The sequence below is a fragment of the Mya arenaria genome, chromosome 6 (assembly GCF_026914265.1).
Source record: "Mya arenaria isolate MELC-2E11 chromosome 6, ASM2691426v1".
NCBI classification, from domain to species: Eukaryota; Metazoa; Mollusca; class Bivalvia; order Myida; family Myidae; genus Mya; species Mya arenaria.
Genome location: NC_069127.1, coordinates 31,266,582 through 31,282,964, shown reverse-complemented (window position 1 = coordinate 31,282,964; position 16,383 = coordinate 31,266,582).

Genomic DNA, 16,383 nt, shown 5'->3' with positions numbered 1-16,383 from the left:
CAAACTTAGGTACAAGTAATTTTGTGCTGTGATGTGATGATGTTTAATACGAAATACTTACACACATGTACATTTTGAAAGGTAATCGAGTTTATTCTACCTCTGGGTTACAATAATTATTCGACAATTCAAATTTGCCTACATTGTAAAATCAATAGATGTAAGAGTAACAGTAGTCTAGGGGTTGTAGAAGGTAAGAATGGTCTAGTGGTATAGATGTCCGCCTCTCACCAAAGAGGGTGTAAATGGTAGTAATGGTCTAGTGGTATAGATGTCCGCCTCTTATCAAAATGGATGTAAATGGCAAGGATGGTCTAGTGGTTTAGGTGTCCGCCTCTCACCAAACAGGTTGTAAATGGTAAGAATGGTTTTGTGGTATAGGTGTCCAGCTCTCACTCAAGAGATTGTTAATGGTAAGAGTGGTCTAGGTGTATTAGAGTCCACCTCTCATCCAAATGGTTGTAAATGGTTAGAGTGGTCTACTGGTTAAGGTATCCGCCTTTCATCCAAGAGGTTGCGGTGGGTGAGAGTTGTCTAGCGGTATAGATATCTGTCTCACCCAAGAGGTTGTGAATGGTAAAAGTGGTGTTGTGGTATAGGTGTCGGCCTCTCATCAAAAAGGTTGTGAATGGTAAGAGTGTTTAAGTGGTATAGGTGTCCGCCTCTTATCAAAGAGGTTGTAAATGGTGAGAATGGTCTAGTGGTTTAGTTGTCCGCCTCTTACCAAAAAGGTTGTAAATGGTAAGAATGGTTTAGTGGTTTATAGGTGTCCACCTCTCACTCAAGAGATTGCTAATGGTAAGAGAGGTCTGGTTGTATTAGAGTCCACCTCTCATCCAAATGGTTGTAAATGGTTAGATTGGTCTAGTGGTTTAGGTGTCTGCCTCTCATCCAAGAGGTTGTAAATGGTTAGAGTGGTCTAGTGGTTTAGGTGTCCGCCTCTCAGCCAAGGGGTTGTGAATGGTAAAAGTGGTGTTGTGGTAAAGGTGTCGGCCTCTCATCAAAAAGGTTGTGAATGGTAAGAGTTGTCTAGTGGTATTGGTGTCCGCCTCTCATCCAAGAGGTTGTAAATGGTTAGAGTGGTCTAGTGGTTTAGGTGTCTGCCTCTCATCCAAGAGGTTGTAAATGGTTAAAGTGGTCTAGTGGTTTAGGTGTCCGCCTCTCATCCAAGAGGTTGCGGTGGGTGAGGGTTGTCTAGCGGTATAGATATCTGCCTCTCATCCAAAAGGTTGTGAATGGTAAAAGTGGTGTTGTGGTATAGGTATCCGCCTCTCATCAAAAAGGTTGTGAATGGTAAGAGTTGTCTAGTGGTATTGGTGTCCGCCTCTCATCTAAGAGGTTGTGATGGGTAAGAGTGATCTAGCGGTTTAGGTATCCGCCTCTCATCTAAGAGGTTGTGACGGGTAAGAGTGATCTAGCGGTATAGGTATCCGCCTCTCATCTAAGAGGTTGTGACGGGTAAGAGTGATCTAGCGGTATAGGTATCCGCCTCTCATCTAAGAGGTTGTGACGGGTAAGAGTGATCTAGCGATATAGGTATCCGCCTCTCATCTAAGAGGTTGTGACGGGTAAGAGTGATCTAGCGATATAGGTATCCGCCTCTCATCTAAGAGGTTGTGACGGGTAAGAGTGGTCTAGCGGTATAGGTATCCGCCTCTCATTTAAGAGGTTGTGGATAGTAATAGTGGTTTAATGGTGTAGGTGTCCGCCTCTCAAGAGGTTGTTGAGATTAATAGTGGTCTAGTCGAATGGGTGTCCGCCTCTCATTTTAGAGTTGGTGGAGGGTAAAAGGGCTTTAGTGGTATCGTAGTCCGCCACTCATATCTGAGTGTATAGAGGGTACTAGTGGTTTTGTTGTGTAGGTGTCCGCCTCTCATTGAAGAGTTTGTGGAGGGTAAGAGTGGTCTAGTGGTTGATATTTTGCAGCCTCTCATTTAAGAGCTTTTGACGGGTAAGCTGGGTCTCGTGGTATAGGTGTCCACCTATCGACGAAAACGTTATGGAGGGTAATAATGGTGTAGTGGTTTAGTGTCGACCTCTCATTTAAGACTTTTCGGACTGTAAGAGTGGTCCTGAGGTATAGGTGTCCACCAGTTATTCCAGAGTTTGTGGATAGTAATAGTGGTCTAGCAGCATAGGTGTCCGCCTTCAATTTAAGATTTTCTGATGGGGAATTGTAGTGTAGTGGTATAGGTGGCCGCATCTTTAAAATCCACCAAGAGAATACATCGGTACTGTTTTCTACCCAGGAATCAGACCCAACAGTGATTTATATCTTATTTGAGCTGTCGAGCTAAATTAAACATAAAAAAGTATAATTATAAATCGGCTATATCACATGCCCGATAAAATGTTCAACAGCAAGTGTCGCCCCAAGGAGTCACTGTGTTATTATATAATATTACTTCTCTATTACAAAACAGTTTGTAACCTGTACGAAATTAACCGCCTGGTTGTGAGCAGGAATCCAGGCGTCAAAATCAGACTAAAACCAGTTGGTTTTGAAAATTTTAAATCTAGCACTCGTATGGATAACCAAGCGTCAAATTTAAAACCAAGCGTCAATCAAGCGGAAAAGAGGCGTCTATATGCGAACATTATGCGAATGAGCTGGTTTTAAATTCCAGCTGTTTTTTTTTTTAAAAAACAGGCGTCAAATAAACCAAGCGTAAAAAAACAGGCGTCAAAAAAACAGGCGTCAAAATACCAGGCGTCAAAAAAATAACACGTGTCAAAAATTGGCATTACTTGAACACAACCAGTTTGAGTTAAGAACAATTTATAGTTTGGAAAACAGGACAATAAAACATTGTTTAATATATTTTCTTAAAAAAGGCATAGCTGAAAATGTTATTGTTTTACACATTTTTACTATCACTTATTGTTTTAAGAGTTCATATTCTGTGTTTAATTTGTTTTCGACAGAATGAACCTTGTTCCGTTATCGCCCCATTTAGTTCTGCTTCTGTTGGTGATTCCGCTTCATTCTTTCTGCACCATCTGGGAACGTAATCTGTTAAAATGAATTTAAATGTATTTATTCAAATGATGATTTCTGGATCTATAGCTATAATTACAAGAGGGATGTAATTGTTAGAAGATAATTCATAGTTTTAATTACCTCATGCCTACATGGATTTATATTTGTATATTATAAAAAGAATAAAGTTTCAAAGAAATAACAGTCAGCAACCCACCATTTTCAGCATGTTCTTTAGCTTTCCAACTTTCCCATCAAATCTAATGTTTGGTCACAGGATCCTCATCTTTGTCACAGACACAATATTGGTCATCTATGGTAATTAAATAGGATCATAAGCACACACATACACACCAACATGATCATCAATAAATAAGTGAAGATCATGCTCAGGCTTAACATTATATAAAGAAGAGTATATATAAAATTAAATGCAGCTTACACTTTCATGTAATAGAACTTGTGCATATATCCATATACTTAAACACATTGTATTACATTCACCAGGCTTCAAAACATCCTATTGGGACATTGTGTTAATGGAGGTTTAGGGAGCAATATACAGAATGATTAAATGCTGCCAGATAAGTAATTGCAAAAACATTATACTTGATAACTAACCATTTTGTATCTATGTTCTTTTTACTGTGTAATAGTAATAAAGATACATGTTGAAACTGTTCTTACCTTTCAAATGATAAGGAATAAGGTTTATCCACACAAAATATGAGCTTCAGAAAATACTACCGCCATATGTTTACATGATTCTTCTCCATACATTTGAATTTCCTACACAGATGAATGTTTACTTGATGCTGATTGGCTTAGATAAAACCCTTCAGGAAGCTTTATTGCCTGACTTTTGAATGGACTGATAAGCCCAGGCCGTTATATACCTGGACTCATGGAGAGAGAAATTTGGAAGCAGTACCTGAGTATTAAACTTTTAAGCAGTATGCTTACTGTTCATTTAAATATAAATGTTTATTGCTATGAATTTATGATTTGCTACTTTTAACATAACAAAATAAATCTATAAATTTAGAAACACTACAACAAAAAATATATGTATTATAAATATATATCAATTATGATTTTTTTGTATAATTTTTTTTTAGATAAATTCTGAAATTAAGCAGAAATTAAAAATCATTGAATTTAAGTCAAATTAAAAAGAGTTTGAAATGCAGAATATGATTTGAATGGGAATGTTTACTTTGAAATGAATAATTTTCGAAAGAAATTCTAATGCATAATGCTTTTATACAGTAGAGAACAGTATTTTTTCAATGATTTTCCAGTTTCATTTTTTATTCCTTGTATAGAATTGTAATTCTATCACATTGAGAAACAATTAATAATTTAATATATACCATTAAAGATAATTCCATAATTTGGTTAAGTTTCTTGGAGGCTTTAATTTTTCCTAAGTTCCTTTTGACACCAATGGTTTGAAAATGACGCCTCAATACTTAGAGGCTGAAAATTGTTTAAGTTCATTTTGACGCTTGGTTTGTAAATGACACCTCCTTTACTGAGAAAAATGACGCCAGGTTTGGCAAGAATTTGACTTGTCCTGCTCTTGTCCAGTTGGTTTTAAACACGTCGAGGCAAAAACCAGTTGGTTGACGCCTCTTTGACGCCCGTCAACCAGCTGGTTGACGCCTGATCATTTCGTACGGGAAGGAATCCAGACGAAAATAATGGGTGACATGTACAAGTACATATTTGAACTGAGGAAACACTGGGAGGAAAACAAAGAGTTGAAAGCTGTAATAGTTGATATGACCAACGATGGCGGTCCTAATCAAGGTTTGGCTCTTTTGTAGGCAGTTGTGTTTTTATTAAGCGTGTTAAAGCGTATATAAGGAATACGATAAAAGTTGGACAAAGCTAACGAAACTAGGGGCATTTCTCTTTGGCTATTTTTGCTGTTAATTGAGATCAGATATATAATTGTAACTTTGTATACTTATATTACACAAATCTGTACAATTATATCCTATAATCCTTTGGAATAATGCAGCTATTAAGAAACATTTCGTTTCGCGTTTCCCGTCCTGCGGCCAGGAGGTGATATATTTATGTTTTTCGTTTTTTATTAAATTAACTTTCTCAAGAGTAAAATACAAACTACCTACCTACCAAAACAAACAAAAGAAAGTAGGGAAATGCGAAGCAAACAATTTAATTAATGATCGTCTAAATACTTTTTTTTATTTTTTTTATAAAAGCACAGTCCGTGACTGCCATATTCTCCGTCGAATTAAGATCATTATGAACTTAGGATTCTGACAAAAGATAACAATAAAATATAACAAAATGCAGTAACTCAAATACTGAAGCCAGATGATGATTGCTTTCCTGTGTATTGTATCTCTCTCTAATGAGATATATCTGTATATGCAGTTTGAAGTATATACATCATAGATTTTTCAAGTTATGCTCCGGACAAAATTATGAAAATTAACAAAGGGGTTTAACTAAACAATACTACAGCCAGATTTATGGTGTTTGAGTACTGCACTTCGTTTAAATGACATCTATAACAATATGAAGTTTGAAGTCAATACCTAAAAGACATTTCAAGTTTCGCACCAGACAAAAAATAAGTATTTAAATTGAAAACAAGGCAATTACTCAAAATAATTGCACCAACAGTTTTGGTTATCGTGCATTACAATTCTCCTAAATGATATATATCTGTATATGGAGTTTTTTATTAATACCTCAAAGACAAGTTCAAGTTATACTCCGGACAATGCTGTCCGGATTCACTCACTTGCGCATGCGCGCACACACACAAACACACACGCAGTCGCGCAGGCACGCACGCACGCACGGTCACACGCACACTCACACGCACACTCACAAGCACACTCACACGCACGCACGCACATAAACATACACGCACATACCCACAGAGGCCTAACATTACTATATTTTCTTCGCCTTTCGACGGGGAGTGAAAAAATAGCCCGAGCTCCACTAAATTACCTATAAACAGAGACTCAAAACAGATACGGTATCAGCAAGTCACCAGACATATGATGACGGTTGACTTTGAACTGATATCTTTGTATCGCACTAAGTGTTTATTTTAAAGATTGAAACGGGAAGACAAACAAAGAAGTCTGATACCAAAATTGTTAATTTGATATTTGTTCTGTACCCTGACCACCGTAGCCAAGTTGCATGTATCTCTCAACGGCTCGTACATATTAAAATTTTCAAAAAACATGTATAAACGCGCAAATTAAGCTTCTTCGTTTTCTTTGAAAGCAAATTTAATAAACCATACATGTAAAAACTTATTATTTTTTATGTTTCATAATAATGGACAAATTGTATTTGTATTGTAGTGACCAAACCTGACATTGAAGAGGACCAAAGAAGATGGCTGATTAGTTTATGTCTCCATAACGTGGTTTCACCAGCTCTACGGACGTACGTTAGGTCGATTGTCGAAGCAGAATACCAAAAATACATGAAGTCACATAAAATTGATGCCCAACAGTTTCCAAATTATCTGAAGAAATATCCTCCTACGAAGAAAGATATGAACTATGAAAGCATAAACAATAACAAACATTTACCGAAAGTCAATAGGAAACCAGGTAAATAACTGCAATAGATGCTTTTCAAAATATCCTTTTAATTTGTAAAAACAAACGTGATGAATCAATTTTCTGGACACCAATTATATTCTTATTTATGACACAACATGCTATTGTATGTTCTTATTCCTTTCGCAGTTCTTTAATTTATCGTCAGACTTACTTGCCAGTAATTCTACAAAGCCTTTTTTAATCTTATATACTGACTGATTCTACCAATGCATACATGGTTCCAATCACAATCTTTGCAGACTTAGTGAACTTTGATTTATGTGTGAAAGATGCTGTCGATTATTCAAAGCTGTTCTTGCAATCACACATGGTCCATTATACGGGACTTGATGAAACATGTGACCAAAGTGTCCTTCTTGGAATAATTGCAAATATGGACTCATTTCCACAGATTATAAAAGCAGCTGCTGACAAAGTAAGCTATTTTAGGAACTATTTCAGTATTCTCGTCCAAGGCCCTTGAACTACACTTAATTGCTAATTTAAATGTAAACATCCGAATATATTTCTTTGTTCATTCATTTGATTATCAACTTTAATTTTTCAGATTCTACATAAAAATTGTAATGATAAGATAATAAACTATTTTGAAATCATTAGATGGGATAATCATATAGCCACTAGCTTAAGAAAAAACATTGAACATTTTATTGGCGCTTAATATTTTCGTAAACACTTTGTTGATAAATGTTGGGAAAGCGTGATGTTAAATGCCCATACAATACAGGCAGTTTAATCTTTCTAGTCTTTTGTTGACCCTCACATTGCTTAATAACGCTATATTAAGGCCTACGTAACTAGTTTGTATAACGTTGTAACGTTGTGTCTTTCTCGTTTAGTGTCGGCTAGGCCTTAAACCATGTGTTATCGTTAAATGTCGGGCTACTGGGACTGTCACTGTACTTTTAAATGTATTTAACAGACAGATGGGAGACGACCAACGTCACAAGACGACAAACACTGATTATATAAACATTAAATTCACGTGATCAATAAATGCGAGCTATACATTAACACGGCCCTCCATTTTATTTTAATTAGTGTCATTGCTGTAATGCGAAATTTAAATTAACTGACAATTTAGCCTTTTGGTGATGTTTTTCAAGATACGCTGAATATTCATTACATAGTTTTACAACTTTTGCAGCTAAGAACCGAGGTACGAAACCCATGGGCTCACGTTAATTTCACAGAATGGGACACCGTAAAGTACCAAAATTGCTTTCAGCTGATGACTCAAGTTATAAAAAACATGGCGCTGCCCCGTCTCAAAGAAATAGCCATTCTTGATGAGCTTACTGACTGGAAAGCCAATGGTATGTTGTTAAATAAACGATTAATCTCATTATATTCACTATACAGGCATCTTAGGACGTGAAGCATCTTAGTGAAAAATTTAAATCAAGTAAGAATATTAATAAAATACATTATTTCGAGTGCGTTTTACTTATCGTAATATGTATTCAAATACAATTATTCAATTATGTTTTTGCTGATCCTTATAGTGTGTAAATGAAAAACAGTTCACTTATGTTGGTCTATGAATACTGCCCATGATTTTAATCTGCAGCAGTGTTTCAAATGACTGTAAAGGACTGTGTTAAGGATTAAATGTAATGGTATGCTCTTGGTTTAAGATGACAATCATGTAAAACTTTCCAAGTACATTGGAAGGGGGAGAAAAAGTTATAAAGAAATTGAAAATAAGGAAATTTTAAACATTCAGTGACAGCTCGTGTTTAAATGTTTGTATTTAACAGGTCTGCATTTTCTGAATGGGACCACGCTCGGGCTAGAATTTCTAAAGAGTTTAACACAAAAATGTAAGGATCTGGCAACATATATTAATGGAATAGAAAAGACAAGTGATACAAATTTTGAGACATGCAGAACTGCTGTAGCCAATATTTCACTTTCGCTAGAGTCATGCGTGCAAGAATTGAATAAAAAATACGCTCAACTAGAATCTAGAACAGGCACTCAAGAAAGTATACTCCTTCAAGTATCGAAAGACTTCAGTGATGTTAAATCTGCAGTCGTCCAGGCTGATGACTACACAAACCAGCTGCGAAAACAGGTTGAAGTAGGAACAGAAGATACAAGGGAACTGTTACGAAACACCAGATTTGATATAGAAGGAATGGCAAAAGATATAGCAGAAACACGAATAGAAATAAACATATTAAAACGTAACATGTCATATGATCGACCTCAAAATATGCCATGTTTCTATCCTCCGAATAGATTACAAAACTTTATAGGAAGAGACTTCGAATTGGACGGACTTGAAACAAATTTTGCATCTCATAAGGGGAAGGTCTTAACGCAAGTCATTTGCGGTCTGGGTGGAATTGGAAAAACAACTATTGGCTCTGAATATGCTTGGCGGAGTGCAGGTTTTTACGAAGGGGGAATATTCTGGCTTGATGCAGAGAATAATGAGTCAATGGCGAATTCTGTCCAGAAACTCCCTATTGATACCGGAACAACGGGGCAAAACGCACAAGAAACGCTACACAAAACAACTAGATGGTTATCAATGCTACAACAAAAGTGGCTTCTTGTTATCGATAACGTCGATGCTGATGATTTATCTGAAACGATAAGTGAACTAATTTTAGGGTCTTGGAGGCGGGAATCTAAAGGACATTTGCTTATTACAACCAGGCGTGAATCTGCCCAAGCTGAGGAGGATTTTCAAGTTTCTGCAGATTTTTGTCTCACGTGAGAAGTATTCACATACCAGGAGAGCAAACATTTTATGCAGATTCGCACAGGAATCGATGTAAATCAGGAGCTGGCGTACGTTGAAACTATAATTGAAGAACTCGGAGGTCTTCCACTAGCATTGGAACAAGCGGCAGCACATATAAAGAGTTTGAAAAGGTTTGGATGCTCCTTTAAAGAGTATTTGAAGAAGTTCAAAAATCAAAGGCTAAAATTTCTGAAAGTCAGTCAGAGAAGTAAATCTCGCCTTGCTGTTCAAACAACTTCGGAACTAAACTTTGAATACGTCAAACAACATTCTGATGAAAGTGGCATTGGCAATGCAGCTGTGACATTTATGTTCATTTCAGCATTTCTGTTTGCAGATGATATTCCACAAGCCTTGACGAATGTTGGTTCACCAGAAAATATTACTGATGAAAATTTGTGTGACATCTTCAATGATGATATTGGTCCTAAGCAAATAATGGAAATTCTTACAAAGTTTTCATTGTTTCAACAAAGATACTCTGATAGTGTTTCTGTTCACCGACTGGTTCAAGAGATCGTTAGAGAAAAGGTGACGGGTTATGGGAATCAAAAGGATACCCTACGGAATGCAGCAAGAATGATACATTTTGCACTTTCCCATTGCAAATCACCAGGGGGTGTATTAAAATCAGACAGCATTGAAAGGGGATCACTTCGAATGTGGAACCGGTTAGCATTACATGCAAATGTACTTAAATCATACATTCTAAACTTCTCAAAATTGAATGTTGATGATATGTATATTTGTTTCAATTTGGAAACCGCATATTTGCTGCAAACGAGCGCAATTTACCACAGTCTGTTTCAAAGACAAGATGAAGCACTTGCTGCACAGGATCAGATGTTGAGTATTCTTGCTACTATCGAAGTGCCAGACAAAGATTGCAGGGAATTAACGTTGGTGAAAATACCTCTTCTTTCAGATCAGAAGCTTCTCATAGAAAATGCAACGTCAGCTGTAATCAAAGACGAAAGGCAGCCGGAGCAAGGACATGAATCAATGATTGACGTTGATGTGGAGGGTCTTCGTATCAAAGGAAATAAAGAGTTCAAGGAAAGACATTATTCACATGCCATTCAGTACTACACAGAGATAGTGCAAAGCACCAGTAAATCCCAATTAAATGCAAAAGTATTGTCAAACAGAAGTTTGGCATACTTACGAACTATGGATTATAAAAAAGCTTTAAAAGATGCAGATGACTGTATTCAGATTGATCCTACAAATTGGAAAGCTTATTGTTGGAAGGCTTATTCTATAGCCAATTTGATAAGACTTGGGCAGATTGAGCACACCTGGAAGTCGGTTGGGCTAGCCGCTGCATATGTCGCTGGCTATTATAACAAGGATTGCTTAATGGAATTCAAAATGAGAGTTGAGTACCCAGTAGTTAGATACAAAATTATTTCAAACGAAAATGAACTTAACAACGAAGTATCTTACCTGATGAATATGTCCTTTACAACTCTTCTACTAAAGAAAGGAGTCTACACTTTAAGTGGTCTACAGGAAACGGGGGTTACAAAAAGTGTTCAGATAATAGGAATTGAAGATTCGGTGAAAATAAATGCAAATATTGGTCTATTACAATTGCCACATGAAAGTATGTTTGCCGCCGACGACTATAAAATACCAAGCTGTGTGTCTGTTCACTTTGAAAATGTTCTATTTGTGGAAAGCTCTGAGCGTGTATGTGTTGGACCAAATGTTGTGGCAACGTTTTTACGGTGCACGTTTAGGAATGGACAGAAAGCCTGCGAAAACTTCCCAAATTGTGACGGAAAAGAAGGTTGTAGAAACGAGCGAAAAGAAGATTGCGCAAAACATTTCAAAATCCAACAACAAGATGTTTGTGTTAGTGGATATGGTGGTAGTCCTGGTGTCGTAGCTCTAAATGGTGGAAAGGTTTAGCTGAATAACTGTACATTAATCCGATGCGGTGGTGGTGGTGCACTGAGTGACGGAAAAGGGTCGTTAATAAATGTCCACAATTGTCAAGTTATGAAAATGCTCAATATGGGAGTGGATGCTAGAAATGGAGGCCTGGCTGAAGTGATCGGGTGCGAAATTCGACATAACCAATCGCATGGTATTGCAATTGGTCCAATGGGAAGGGGCTTCGTTACTGGGAACACCATCAGCGACAATGGGCAAGAGGGAATATGGGCTGGTGGAATTTTACTTATGATTCCTGGTGGGCGAACGACAGATGGATCAACCGATGCTTCGGGTTGTTCGATATGTACAATTACAGAAAACATCATTTGTAATAATGGCATGTCAGGGATTTCATTTGATGGAGGTATTTATACAGTCAGAGGGAATAGAATATTTGACAATTGGTTCTGGGGATTAATGGCAAAATCTCGATCGAGTGTCAATATCGAAAATAACGACATGTTCAGGAACAAATGCGGAGGAATAAGAATTGGAGTGATTTTTTCAGCAGTTGTATCCGTTGATAGCAATACAATAAGAGACCATTCTGGCCCAGGTATATTCTCCAGTAATGCGCATGAAAATGATGCATTACCAAATCAATTACGAGAAATAAAAAAGTTCATAAAAATTCCTGGGATGATAGAAGATGAAGTAGAAATTTACTCGGCTCCTCTTCTCATGACAACCAGAAACATGCTGCGAAACAATGACCAAGGTTTCCAACATCCACGGCAAATGTTACAAGTTGTCCAAATTTGTTGCCAATGTGCATACCTTTAGACATTCTAAAAAAATGCGGAAAATGCCATAAAGCTGCATACTGTAGTAAAGAGTGTCAAATCGAACACTGGAGGAAACACAAGCACATGTGTGAAATACTCTTACATGAGTACATCATTGATATTCAGATGCTAGACACCAAAGATACAAAAGAAACGCTTGTATGGACAAGGATGCCAAAGAAACACATGATGATTTTGCGTTTCCGCTCTCCTTTACCAGGCATTGGCAAAGGAAAGCCACCCGAGAGAAAATCTTCACAAGTTTATTGTAAAAATACAGATCGGAAAATAATACAATCATAACAAGCCGGAAACAGAAATGCTACTGTATGATCAGAGTTTGACAGTGGACATATTGTTAAGAAATCGAAAGCTTTATCATTTGGTTCAAGAATGTGGTATTTTGGCTGCAACAAAATGTACGGCAAAGAACATATTTTGCTGGGCATCTTTCAAAAACAAAGGTGCGATTCTCAGTATTCATACTGCTAATTTACCGAAGTTTCAGACATGGTAAACATCCAGGATGTTGTTTCCTTACTTTAATTATAATAATTGATTACATACATTTACAAACTTGTTGAAAATATTACCCCTGTCTGAAAGCCAGCAATGTTTGTTAAAATATGTTTACTCATAGTAGGACATTATAGAGATTCACATGTAAATATTTCTTTATTCTTGGTCGGAATTATGGTGTCACGATGTTGTGTTGTATTCAAATATACTAAATAGTCAGACATAAAACAATATACTAGCATGCATATTTCGCTCGAGACATATTTAACGGTCTTGGTTATGTTTGGTGAGCTGCATGGAAATTAATTTAATTCCATTTTTAGTTGAAACAATAATCGGAATATAAAATCTAGTTGATCAGTATTGAGCCTTCGATGTGATGAAGACCATCTTAAGCAATATGACTCAACATTGCATGAAACCAGTAGTAATGTAAACATCATTGAAAGTAAACTACAACGACATCTTAATCTCGTTGTCGATTGGTGCCAAATAAATAACATGTCATTGCATCCAACTAAATCCAAGTGTATGGTTATCGGAACTATAATATAAAACAAAACAAGTTAGTAAATTAAATCTTACAATCGATGGAACAGCATTAGAAAATGTGATTGTGCAAAAACTACTTGGAATCTATATTGATAATAACCTAAAATGGCGTCCGCAAATAGAAATTGTTTGCAAAAAAATCAACTGTAAAATCTCACTTTTGAAACGTCTATTGTTCTACCTCAATGATGAGATGAAACAATTGTTTTACATTGCATATATCCTTCCAATTTTAGATTATTGTTGTTATATTTGGGGCAAAGGAAACTCAAGATAAATACATTTTTTCATTATGAGTTCAATTGAATTATCCAATCTTGTCGTATCACGGACGAGAACCATTTACTTGTACTTTTAAATTGTTTAAATGATAAAATGTTGTTGCTGTTTTTTTTCTGATAAAGTCATAGAAAAGCATTTTATAACATTATTTAGCTATATTATTCAACTTCAACATCATAACGATTTTATTAACTTTTGTATTAAGATAGCAAAGTTGTCGCACCACTTTCCTTTTCAATACAAAATATTTATGCTTGTTTCAAAAATTGACCTTAGCATAATTATAAATACAAGACTTACTTTTGCTTTCTTTTGGAATATTATGATACGTATTTAGGTAAATTTATATTTTCATTTCCAAATAAGTAAGCAATATATTTCACCACGTGAACACAAAAAGTAGATATTTTTTACTCGTGGCTACGTACACCACTCGTGAAAAATAGGTTTTCGTTCTCACTGGGTAAAATTAATAACGATCTTACACCACTGAAACAAAGCATTATCCTCTATAAACTGTCTTTGTTGTCTTAGAATAGTGTGCTTTGCTTCATGAATGTTTTATAATTAAACGAATGTTGTTAGATGATTTAAGACGCCATTATAAAGACACATTCGCTTATATAATGACACTTAACAACTTGTATACTTTTAAGTTTCAAAAACCTTACATTAACAAATTTACAATTCGAACTGTTAATTGCTCATGCTATAGTCTTTAATGTAGAATTAATAGAGATGTAATGTTGGTGTATACATTTTTGATGCTGCATGACTCGTTATAAATGCCTTTTCTGATTAATTGAGGTATGCTGTATTTTAATAAATGATACAATACATTGTTTTTCTCTTACCCATGCACTAAGTTCTCATGACCCTAATCTTTCATTCGTGGGACACTAATTTCATGGATTTCGTTGCAAATATAGACTCTATTTAGAGTGTTTACCAAGGTTTCCAAACATTTGACTTTGAGTAATAGATTTTGACCATACATGACCTATAACCTAATAGAACCTAGATTGTGTACAGACGGACTTTGTAACCGTGTGTCATTAACATTGTAAAACCTAGTATCTAGGGTGTTTACAAGGTTATTTTTTATCAAGAGCTTATGGCCAAAGTTATCACTGGACATCACCTATAATTAAAGTAGACCTAGATTGAATACAACTTAAAAAACCTTCTAACACTGCCAAACAATTTAACACCCTTCTTTCTAGGGTGTCCTGGGTATGCTCTAAAAAGCTGATTCAGGCATATTTTATACAATAGCAAACACACATTATTTTTTATAAAGGCCCGGACGATAATGGCGTAGAGCTTCGATGGTATGTACATTGTATATGATTATCTCTATACTCCGCAAAATGGTTATACGACATCGCGTTTAAATATCGATACAGTAAAACTGCGATCGCTCGCGGTCGCCGGGGACCGAGCTTAAACCTCGAGGGAATCGATGTTTCGAACGACCCGATTTTAATTTCTCCAGTCTGTTATGAAATATATTTCAGTGTATTTCAAGTATAAAGAAGTCTGTTTACTAGGACACCGATTATGTGTTGGGTTGTTGAAATCGCTCATATGTTCAAAGGCTGTCGTTTTCTATATGTATACTAAATATAAAATGTAAAATAAATATCAATAAATCAATGAATTGATTTTTTTTTTACAAAATGGCAATATTGCAAAGCAAAGTGACAAAAAGGGATTCTTTTCAAATACCGATGTTGGATCGATATGGTAGTGTTTATTCATATTTTTATTACTCATTTACATTTTTCACAATTAACTTTTCGTCATTATCTTCTCATAATTACCTTCTAAACTGTCCATATCAACTAATATTGGTCATGCGTTAACAGTTTTAAACGGTTTTCCACACATTATCAATTGCCTTTCAACTGTCATTTCAAATTTTACCGCTTGCGAAAATTTTAATACCTAGCAATTTTTTGTTTATTTTGGAACACGTGTTCGGGAAAATGTGTAAAATTATGACCTCGAGGGAGCCATAAGGTTTTGTGCATGATTTGTGTACCGAGAATTTTGCTCGACTCCTCGAAATAATTAGGTTTCGATGCAGCGTAAGTATATTTTATATGTAAATAGAAGGAAAAAATTTCGGGACCAAGCTCCGATCTCGAGGGAACGCCGGTTCTCGAACGACCGCTTGTTCGAACGACCGCAGTTTTACTGTACTACAAAACAAACATTTTCTAATTAAAAGTGTTATACATAAAATAAAGTAATAAAACACCCTCAAAATGCACCATTTCGGACCAATATTTGATCACATTTTCGTGGCGAGTATGCCCCAGAACCTCCCTGCCAACACGTTAAACCAATAAACTACAGTTCTGAGGGAAAATGTTACGCCCCTAATTTACGCCGGCCTCTACCGCCAGATCCTGGAATAGCCCCAGTATACCACTCAATAAACGGTACATAATAGCCAATGACACACTTACTGGCAGATGTAAATAGAAAATTGAAATAGAAAACAACAAATCGTTGTTTTTTATATATGTATGGTAATACAAATATGTTTTCTGGATGTGTGGGCCGATTTTTTTAGAACGTTGTAACATTAATGTTAACAATGTTGTTAACGTCATCGCTGTTGACTTTCAAATCGTGACTGCTCTGGAAATTTAATGTTTACACTTAGTGTCATCTGTAGTATGTCGAACAAGATTTGGGACAGCCATTTGTGCTGAACTTGTTTATATTTAAATATGTGAGAACATCATTAAAAATCTCATGTTAAAAAAACAACAATGTCGTTTATCACCTTGCTAACTTTAAAGTTGCACTCTCCGGACTGATTTACCACTTTGACAACTTTTTTTTATTTTATGTCTTGGAACGAGCCAATTTTTGCGAAAATTCATGTTAACCAGGCATATACGACTACTGACAATATACTAGATTGTA